This window comes from Aphis gossypii, unplaced genomic scaffold (genome assembly GCF_020184175.1).
Source record: "Aphis gossypii isolate Hap1 unplaced genomic scaffold, ASM2018417v2 Contig00827, whole genome shotgun sequence".
NCBI lineage: Eukaryota > Metazoa > Arthropoda > Insecta > Hemiptera > Aphididae > Aphis > Aphis gossypii.
This window is the reverse complement of record NW_026083303.1, coordinates 11,392-22,782: the sequence shown is the minus strand read 5'-3', so window position 1 is coordinate 22,782 and position 11,391 is coordinate 11,392.

Below are 11,391 nucleotides of genomic sequence, written 5' to 3'. Positions count from 1 at the left end.
AGGTAAGTCAAAGTTGTAATTGCAAATATTCTTAATCATACCTAAGAGTTTCTGTAGGAAATGTTTATGACACTTTTCTTATAGTATTTTATTATGCATGTCCTTTAAATTGACTATGATGTAATGTGTAATACGTTTTAATGTATACTGTAACAATTTCTCTGAATAAATTATATATATTATTATTTCCTATATTAAATATTGTTATATATTGTATTGTACAATTGATACCTATTTGATTTGTTTTAATGTTTTGCCTAATATATTGGACTATTATAATAGATACAACACACTGACACTGTACATATGGATAAGAAACAAGAGTTTATAGTGTTTATACAGTTGCAACGTGCTCTGGTAGTTACAATATATAAATTACCACATTCCACATTTCACAGCCAACAATAACCTAAACACTGGGGGTGCAACAAACACTTTTATAAATACGATAAGGGTAAAACAAATAAGATACTAAAAGGTTCTAAAAGTGCGCAGGTGATCAAATACAGATTTTCTTAATATATTAACAATCGTCAACGGCGGCGGAGCGGCGTGAGAACGCTGGCCACATCGACAATATTTGCATTGTAACAAGTTATATTATATGGCGGCATCGTTCAGGGTCAAAGACAGATCATCGCACGTATGCTTGTCACCCGGTAGAATATTATAGATATACAATTACCACCCGATAGAATAATATAGATATCTAATTGACTTACACTGTCACGCGGATGACGCAAAGCGTGGGAAGAAGCGGATGCAGGTGGCACTGACCATCAGGGACCTGAAGGTACCGCGGGAGTCCCTGGATTATATATAAGGGGGCCCAGAAAAGGCACATTTCAGACGTGATCCACCAGAGTTAGAACGAGCACCTTCACGTCACCCAGATCAATAGTTTTGTCATTTGGACATAGAATATTTTTCAGAAGTTCAATTAATTGGACTTAGAATAATTTTTAAATAAAAACACTTAGAATAATTTCGAGAGTTTTCATTATTTCAAAACAACCTTTCGACATCAATTCAACTGATTGTACGTGGCACGTTACACAGTGTATAGTTATGATTATGATTATAAGTGTGACATTTCAATACATACACTGGTATGAGGTATACCAATATATATATATACTTATATTACTGTGTGTGTATACTTAAGCAGAATTGTTATGACTGAATATAATATGTTGGATAGACATTGGACATGTTATTATAGTAACTTAATATGGTAAATATGAATTTATTAAATGTATTTTGTTATTTATTCTTATTATTAATATTTAATTTATTTACAAAAATTCTTCTATTTTCATCATTTTTATGTGAAAATGAAATTAAAAAAAAAAAAAAAATTAAATGTATTATACGCAATAGCTCATGTAAATTAACCAATACCTATTACCTATTATACTGCTTAATTTCTTTTTTTACATTGTATTGCATTATATATTTTAAAATTAATTAATTAATATAATATAATATACTTAAGATTACAATAAGCTGAATAAGCATACATACATCTATTAAATATTTATGCTACTACCAAAAAATAAAAAATACTTATAACAATACCAACGGCGCCAACACTCAACATAATTATAATGGTACTTAAAACACACATGTTAACATATCATTATTATTATTAGGTTAACCTATTAGCTGCATAAATACCTGTAATTGTAATGTAAGTAATTTGATCGAACTTATAGGTACTTTCCTTTACAGACATGATACATTGAAGTTGCACTACTACAACTGATACTATTATTTAAATTATTAGATACACTCATATTATATTAATATAAATATAGACACCAGGAAAACTCTTAAAGAAAAACACATACAAATATATTGATTATATTTTATTATTCTGAAAAAATAAACATAACAAATTTAAAATTTAGAAAAATAATAATATAAAAAATAACAATAAAAAACTTATTGCTTACCGCTTGGACATTCTTCTCTGTCCTGTATTTAAATCAATTTAACAATCAATATTAATTAATAATATTGGGGGACGAGGTGGCCGTGCGGTCTAAGGCGTCGTTGCGCGCAGCCGGTTGCTGGTTCGATTCGCGGTCACCGGGTGGCATTTTCTTCGGGCAAGTCACGGTGTCCGGAGAATAAGTGCCGCCATCCCCCGCGCAATAATAATAATAATATATATAATTACAAAATATGCGTACAATCACGGGCCAGATGGCCTTTTGTACACTACAGTTTATAGCATCCTGAAAAATAAAAGTGTATAGGTAACATTGTAAATATTCATTATTTTTGATATTCATACTTTTTTGGCATTTTTGGTCGGTGTTGACCATCACCGTACAGTTTCTGAAACTGAACATAATCTATAACATTTAATATTAAATTATCAATTAAGTAAAAAGTAAAATGACATAGTTCACCTAAAAACAAACAAAAAATACACGCGAAAAGGTTAAAATAACTAATACGTGTACTCACTTCGAATGAACAATTCAAATTGAATGGCGTCCATAAGACGTTCGTTGTTCCATTGCATATTACGCATTTATGGTTGGAGTTAGTACTATAAATAATCACAAGTCTGGTCCATCGGTCTACCCATTAGTGACGATTGACAATTAATATTTAATAATATCCTTTGTAATATTAATTAAATTATATTATGTGCGGTATTTAATATTTGTTAATACTGGTGCTATGTTGTGGCGGAATAGAGAGCGAAAAGCGTTGAGGACCTAGGTCCGGTGCCCCTGCATCAGGCAATTTTTCTTTGACATTCATGCAACACGTTTGTCTTTACGTAAACAAAAATTTGCACTTTTTTCTGTACTTTTTTTAGTACATATTATATATTATATTATATATTTTTTTTTTAACTTCATTGGACGTTTTACATACCGGTAAGTACAATTTCTATCATTCATATAAGCTAATTAATTAGCGCATCCGCCCCGAGTATTACAGGGATATGCATTATAATTTATAGTCGTCCAATTCAGAATGCAACGCGAATTACTACCGGGCCGTATTACCACAAAGTCCGTATGTGATTCGAGGATGCCGCTTTTTTATACTTACAACTTAATGTGTTCCAGGACGCAACCAGGGGGGTGGACCCCGGCCCGGACCCCCCCTTGGATCATGCCATAGTATTTATTTTTATTTTATATTTTTAAAGTTACCCAAAAGTTTTCATCAAAATGTATTGATTATAATTATTATTAGAGTTGGTATAATAATATAATTGTGTATATAAAGCAATGAAATGTATTTATAATGTATAAAGTATATACTCAGGAAGAGAACAAAAAAACAATATATAATAAATAAAAAATGTTCCTGGACCCCCCCCTTGAATAAATCCTGGTTGCGCCACTGATGTGTTTTATTATTTTTAAGTTCTTTTCCGGGATCGTCGGTCGATGTGGTCAACAACATTCTCATTACGTTCGTACCTCGCACTTTTTCAACGTGAATATTTGTCGTATTTACACATTTAATTTGTATTTATATTGTTTGTCAATGTCCTTAAGAAACATAACAAGTAATGATTGACATTGTTTCATTGAACAAAAATTTTAATTGTTATAAGACAACATAAGCATTGTAGTTACTGATTTGTAACCAAACCAGACACTGTTGACCATAACAATTGTTATAACACACACCATGTACAGCGTTTTATGCATGTAATATTTTCATTAATTACTTACATTATAATAATAATTATAATACACATTGTTCTGTATGTTTTTTTTTATGTCTCATGTTCAAAATATATCATAAAAATATACAATATTCTTAATTATTTACCATTACAAACAATTAAAAAGAATAAACTCCAATACTTAAACGTATTATTGCCAAGTTTAATTTTACGTATACAATAATATATATTTATTGTTTGTTAATATTACACTTTACTATGTAGGTTCTTTAAAATACTTTATATTCCTTTAATTTGATTTTCAAATACATGTGTACATTGTACAATATATGATGTGGTCGATTAAATTATTATATAATATGTATGTGTTTAAGAACTAACATCACACTTTCACAGGAATAGATTTACACTGGTTGAGGACGGATAGCTAGACACTCAATTGCAAATTTTCGAATTCATTTGTTTTTTGTTTTACAAACACAAAAGAACCGGGCAAGCGACCGAACACCGTCGTATACACTGGTTGAAGAGTAATAGACAATCAATTACCATTTTTCGTATTTTTATATTATGTATATGTAATAAATATATTATTACATAATTACACATTCCAAAAACAGCCGGGCAATTATGTCGAGATAAACTTTTACACGAGAGCGATAACAATGATAATACTATCAGTTAGGTATATTAACTATAGATAATAACTTATAAACACAACGATCGACTTAAGTACTTTTTTTAGTACATGATCTCTTTTCTAGACACCTGATTACCATTCCGACCGAATTCCCCGTAAAACTATTTTCACTCGACCCCATCTAAGGTTAGGTTAGGACCCCCCTCGGCGCCTTCCATAACCCCTGGATAGGTTAGGTTAACTAAAATTGTGACTACTAGACTTTTTACGATATTTTCTTTACAATCCCATCTCCGATCTAGGGTACTCACTTAGAGCGAATATCACTTAGACCGAATTTCACAGCAGAGCGAGGCACACCGGCCGCTATTATTATAAGTATATATACATATTATTAAGTGTATTACTATAACGCGTTAAGGGAGTAAATTTTGAATTGTTATGTTTTCAATTTTTATGACATCTGATATGTTTTATAGTTTCTTATATATCAAAAACAACATCTGAACTTTGACATTAGGAAGTATGACAATTATGGATCTAACTTTCGGACATCAATTTACATCATATTATGATGGCTGATAGCTAGACATTCAATTACCATTTTCACTAAATAAATTTTATAATATAAAAAAAAGAACCAGGCAAGCGACGGGACACGATATGAGATTGTTCATATTATACTATATTGGTATCATAACCTACTATTCACACATTGTCCACGATCCGGCGCAATCGGATTGCCTACGTGGTGGGTGGGTCTAATTGCGTTTAATTCGATTTTTCCCAATGATAACTGACAACTCGATTTGAATGCTCAAAATATGTTATTCGACTTTATACTAATTATCCTACAATACAACATTAGACTTTCGACGTCGGAGGCGCAGGTGGATTGTATTGTCAGATATAGATTTAGGATACAGATTTAGTTACGTGATGTGATGATTGATAGCTAGACACTCGACTACCATTTTCGCTAAATACATTTTTTTTATATACAAAAAGACAGGGCATGCAATGGGAAACGGTATTACACCAGTTTAGGACTGATAGCTAGACACTTAATTAAAAATTTTCGTATTTATTTACTCGACTTCAGTACTTTTCTTACTTTTTTAGTGTATGATTTCTTTTCTAGACACCCGATTACAATTTCCGACCGAATTCCTGATTACACGATTTTTACACGACCCCCTCGAAGGCTCCAAAGGCGGCTTCCACCAGCCCAGAAATCGAAGCACACTGACCTCCTCGAAGGTTAGGTTAACTAAAATTGTGACTACTAGACTTTTTACGATATTTTCTTTACAGTCCCGTCTCCGACCTAGGGTACTCACTTAGACCGAATTTCACAGCAGAGCGAGGCACATCTAGTAATAATAATAAACTGATAAAGTGATAACAAAATAGTTACTGATTAACAATAGTTATTCAATAATAAATAAATAATATATAATTTTTTTTTTTTTTATAAATTCTACATGAAGCGAAAAATGTTTTGGTTATACAATGATTTTTTTTCTTCTTTTTTTTACTTGGCTAATTTTTACACGGAGTTAGACGGAAGGTTTTTGTTTTGATAATAATATAGTGTAGTGATAAAGGTGATTCAATAAATATTTAAAATAATAAAATAAATAATAATCGAAAAGGTAATAAATAATTATTCTTTCGAATAATAAATCGAATAATCGATATCGATTATTCAGATAACTAATTTAGCAAGACTATCGAATAATTTGATAGTTATTATTCAATAATGCCCATCACTACTATATACCTACAATTATTTTACAAGACTTATTTTATTTTGGAAACTAGTATAAGACGTTGATCGTTATTTAAAATATGAACTTATAAATGATTACCTATATGGCTATATAATATTATTACGCAGTCGATTTTGACGATTGCCGATAAGTACCTAATACATATGAATTGATTTTGCGTATAGCACTCGTTGTTTCGGAAAGTATCGAATTAAAAAAAAAACTTTTTTGTATTTTTTAATTCCAGCGATACCGGGGCAAATTATTTTCTGTTAAGGCATTTATGTTTGGCTACTTCATCACCCAATAATTTGTTTATACCATATTTCCAGAAAAGTATTGCTAACAATGCTTTGGATATAATATGCTATATTTCTAAATGAATAATCAAAAAATATTCCTACTATATCATTATCTCAAACGCACTACAGTAAAACTTAAAATTTCCTCTATTTTATTTTATTTGTAAGTAACAATACATAATTTGTTAATGTTTTGTCGTTTAATGTATGATATTTTAGAAAGTGTGCAGTTAGTATTAAGTCCAAGGCTGGGCATTAAAAAGTTAAAAAGTTAAAGTTAAGTTACTTAACGAGTTACTTTTTTTTAAAAAAGTAACTTCTATCTTAACGAGTTATTTTTTTTTTTTTTAAAGAAACTTCTAACTTAACACGTTTATTTATTTTAAAGCCACGTTAAGTTATTTTTTTTTCTTTGTACGAACCTCAAAGATTTATTATTGCATTTTGTTTAATAAAAAAATAATAATAACAATAACAATATAGCAATTATTCTGCTAGGGGAAACTTGGGTAAGACGAGGACTAGAGGTAAGATGGGACATTCGTATCATTGAAAATATTGAGTTTTGGGAAAAATTTTTTTTCATAAAATGTGTTATATTGGTCACACTGTAATAATATTATTTAATATCAACTAACAATTAAAATGGTACGGTACACGCACGTGTTCAATATAACGGCAATAGGCGATGTAATATTTTGGAGACATCAAATAGCGAATAAGTAAGTAAATAATTATTTATTCTTAATTACTCATTTATTATTTATAATGGCTAATATTATTAGGTTTCTATTAATGCAAATTAGGTAGAGTTAATTCTTATTGTAAATTTAATAGAAACGTTTAGTTAAAATATTACTGTTTGAGGTAAGATGGGAAAAATGCAATGGGGCAAGATGAAGACTGTCCATCTTATCTCAATTAATTTTTTTAAATATTTTTCTAGTTTAATATGTTTAATTTAATTATTCCATTTTATTTAATAATGATCTTCTTAAACTAGTGTACGTCATTTCAATTATACCTACAGGTACCTAAGTTACCAATTTTATAATATTATAGATATTATATTAACATAAACAATAGTTAGAATATTTAATTTCTTATTATTTTAAAGCAATTTTTTTCTAAATAATTTATTATTCGTGTTTTTATCAATTAACAAATAATTTAATTTTTAGACATGCCACGTTCAAGATTCAGAGTTTCTAAATGCCAAAATTGGGACTCTGAAAATATGAGAATTGCTGTGAAAGAAGTTATGGAAAAACGTATGACATTACGAAATGCCTGCATTAAATTTGATGTACCTAAAAGTACGCTAGAAAGAAAGGTTAGATACAATCATACTATATTATTTACCTATCTATATTTTATTTAATATAATATAATAAGTATATATATTATATACATATTTAATACATTTAATGTTTTTTAGATTAAACAAAAAAACTTGGATCCTAGTTATGACACTGGGAACAAAGTAGCTCTAGGTCCAATATCTAAAGTATTTTCAAGCACTGAAGAAACCGAACTGGTATCCTATCTTCAACTTATGGAAGGACGTTTATTTGGACTAAGTTCAATAGATTTAAGAAAGATTGCATATCAGCTTGCTGTCAAAAATAATAAAAAAAAACAATTTTTCACAAAAAAAAGAAATGGCTGGTTATGATTGGTACAGATGCTTTATGGCAAGACATCCTGAACTATCACTCAGGAAACCAGAAGCCACTTCAATTGCACGAGCTATGGGTTTTAATAGAGTTGTTGTAGGTCAGTTTTATGAGCTTCTTGGAGGGTTATTAGAAACATATAAGTTTAGTGCTGACCGTATTTATAACTGTGATGAAACCGGTATCTATTCTGTGCCTAAAAGTAAATCAAAAATTATTGCTTCTAAAGGAAGGAAACAAGTAGGCGCAGTGACTTCAGCAGAGCGTGGTGAGACTATTACTGTTGAAATATGCATGAGTGCAGCCGGTTCTTTTATGCCACCACTTTTTGTTTTCCCTAAACAACCTTAGGGTTAGGTTAGTCAGTCAGTCAGCCAGTCACTTTATTTACTCGACGACGTGCGGTACGATTTTTTCTTTTGTGTAAGTGCGTAATTTTAAATAAAGCTACAAAAATGTCTGCAAAAAGAAAGTGCCATTTTTCAGATGAGTACACGAAGGAGTGGAGTTTTGTAAAAGAAGGGCGTACTGATGAAGAAGCGCTTTGTATTATTTGTAATTGTTTTTTATCCGTTACTCACGGAAGTAAAGCTGATATAAAGCATCACATTTCTACGGCTAATCACAAAAAAAAATTCGCTGTGGTATCGACATCATCGCCCATATCCAAATTTATGATTAAACAAGATACCCAAGAAGCATTGCTTATTAATGGAACTAACAACAGCTTATAAAGTTGTAAAACATCATCAGTCTTTCAGCTCACTTGATTTTATAGTAAAACTGAATGCAATGATGTATTCAGACTCTAAAATTGCAGCAAAACAATCCACAGCCAAAACGAAGGCAACATCAATTATTAACAATATTCTCGCCCCACAGTCTGTGTCAGAAATAAAAAAAAAATTGCAAGGAGTTTCGTACTACGGAATAGGCACTGATGCGTCCAATCATAAAGCTGAAAAAATGTTTCCTTTTCTAGTTCAATATTTCACTGAACACGATGGTATACAACAGAAGCTATTGAAGTTTGATTCCTTAAAAAATGAAACGTCGGAAACTATCTCCAATTATTGTATCAACACTTTAAGACAATTGCAGATTCCATTGGATAAACTAATTGCTTTTTGGGGGAAAACACCAATACCAACTTCGGAGGGCTTCAACGACAAGGTAAATGCAATGTTTTTTATAAAATAAAAGAAGACCTGGGGAAATCTATAGAAGGTATTGGTTGTTCTGCCCATATTCTGCACAATACTATATCAAATGCTTCTGAATTATTATCAGTAGATATCGAAGTAATCGTTCTTAAAATATTTAATTATTTTTCAATAAACACGGTAAGGACGGAGAAACTGAAAGAATTCTGTTAATTTGTTGATATTAATCATCAGAATCTTTTGTCACACTCACGAACAAGATAGCTGTCATTAATGCCCGCGGTCGAAAGAATCTTGAAACTTTGAACGCCGCTTAAACATGTTTTTGACACTGAAGAAAAAGTACCTAAAATCATTTCAGATTTCTTTAAAAGTCCTATTAGTGAAATGTATTTCCTGTTTTTGCATTCCAACTTGAATTTGTTTGAAAAAAACATAAAAAGTGTTGAAAAGAATAAAGTGTCAGTTATTGAAATTAGAAAAATATTATACGAAACACAAAACACATTAATTGAAAGAAAATCTATAAAATTTATTGACTTGCAAACTAAAATGAAAATGCAGAAACTTAAAAGTGAGAATCCTACACCTGAAACAACAATTTTAATTGCAAAATTTGAAGAAGAAACACTATTATTTTTTAACACAGCTTCAGAGTACCTGAAAAAAAGGTCTGATTAATTTTATAAGTATGAAGTGTTTGACTGGATGACGCTTTCTGAAATCCCAGAATGGGAAAAAATTGAAAACACTATTTTGTATCTCAATAATATTGGTGTGGAGATTTTGAGCGACAATCTCTTTGAGCAATATATTTATCTTAAAAACTTTTTAGAAGTTAAACTTGCTTCCGAAGAATGGAAGTCGATCAATTTGGTGGAAGAGAAATGGATTTATTTTTTTAATGAAACTAAAAATCACGAAAGAAAATGCCAACTGTTGAAATTATGCAATTTTGCAATTCCTGCACACAATGTCACAGTGGAAAGAGTTTTTTCATTAATGTCGGCCCAGTGGACTGATGAACGAAATCGCCTGCTTCCAGAGACTATGGAGTCAATTTTACAGTGTCAAATTAATTACAACATGACTTGCCAAGGGTTCTACCAATATATTAAAGGGGAGAAAGAATTGTTGAAAAAAGCAAAATCTTCTGAAAAGTATAGCCATACAAGTACTTCTGCAATAAATTAAAAATATTGTTTTGTGTGTAACCTTAATAAATAAACAGATAATTTATCTAAAATGAAGAGCTCTATTTTTATTTCAAAATTGAGTTATTTTATACACTCTATCCTAGAATTCCTAAAACGTCCCGACGAGACTCTAGTCAAATATGGCAACCCTACTCATGAGGTCTATGAAAAGCAAAGGTGGATTAACTCACGGAAGAGGTATAACTGAGGGTACTATGACCAAATGGATTAACTGAATGACTACTATGATAGACATTTCACAGCAAATAGAAAACTGTTGTGGAGTTTCATTTGCTACAACTAAACAGCTTGTTGATGCTAGAACGTCACGGATATCTAGAGACCCATTCATGTAAACAAGTTTTTTGATTGGTTTAAATCTCATGATCCTTTTACCAAGTCAGAAAATGTGATGTCCATAAGTACTGGAGTGATAGGAGACAAAGAGATAAATTGCCATCTAGCATATGAAATAGGCATTGGATCAATGTCAAATGTAATTGGAAGTAATTTTGGACAAGTCAAGTTTCAGCGAAAAAATCGAGTGATGCCTCTACGAGGTTTTACTTAAAAAGTAAAAATTTACGATGAAGAGATTCCTGTTAGTCCTGATGTTATTTTTCGACGAATTTCATACATGAAAAAATCGGATGAAGAATTTAAAGAATATTTTGAATTTGAACTGGCTCCCTATCCTCTCTCACTATTCGATGAAAAAGGAATGCGGAAGACTAAGAAATCAATTTTTTATGATTTGTTTAATCCTGTAACTGACTATAATTTTGAAAACGCTGTTTATGTAATAGATGGTGGTTTTCTTTTACATAGAGTTGTTTGGTAAATAAGAGAAACATTTTCTTCAATTTTAAATAAGTATGTCAATTATGTGAAACAATATTACAAAAATAGTGTCACTATTGTTTTCGATGGATATCCAGATGATGCTACTAAAAGTACCAAATCAGTAGAACGCTATCG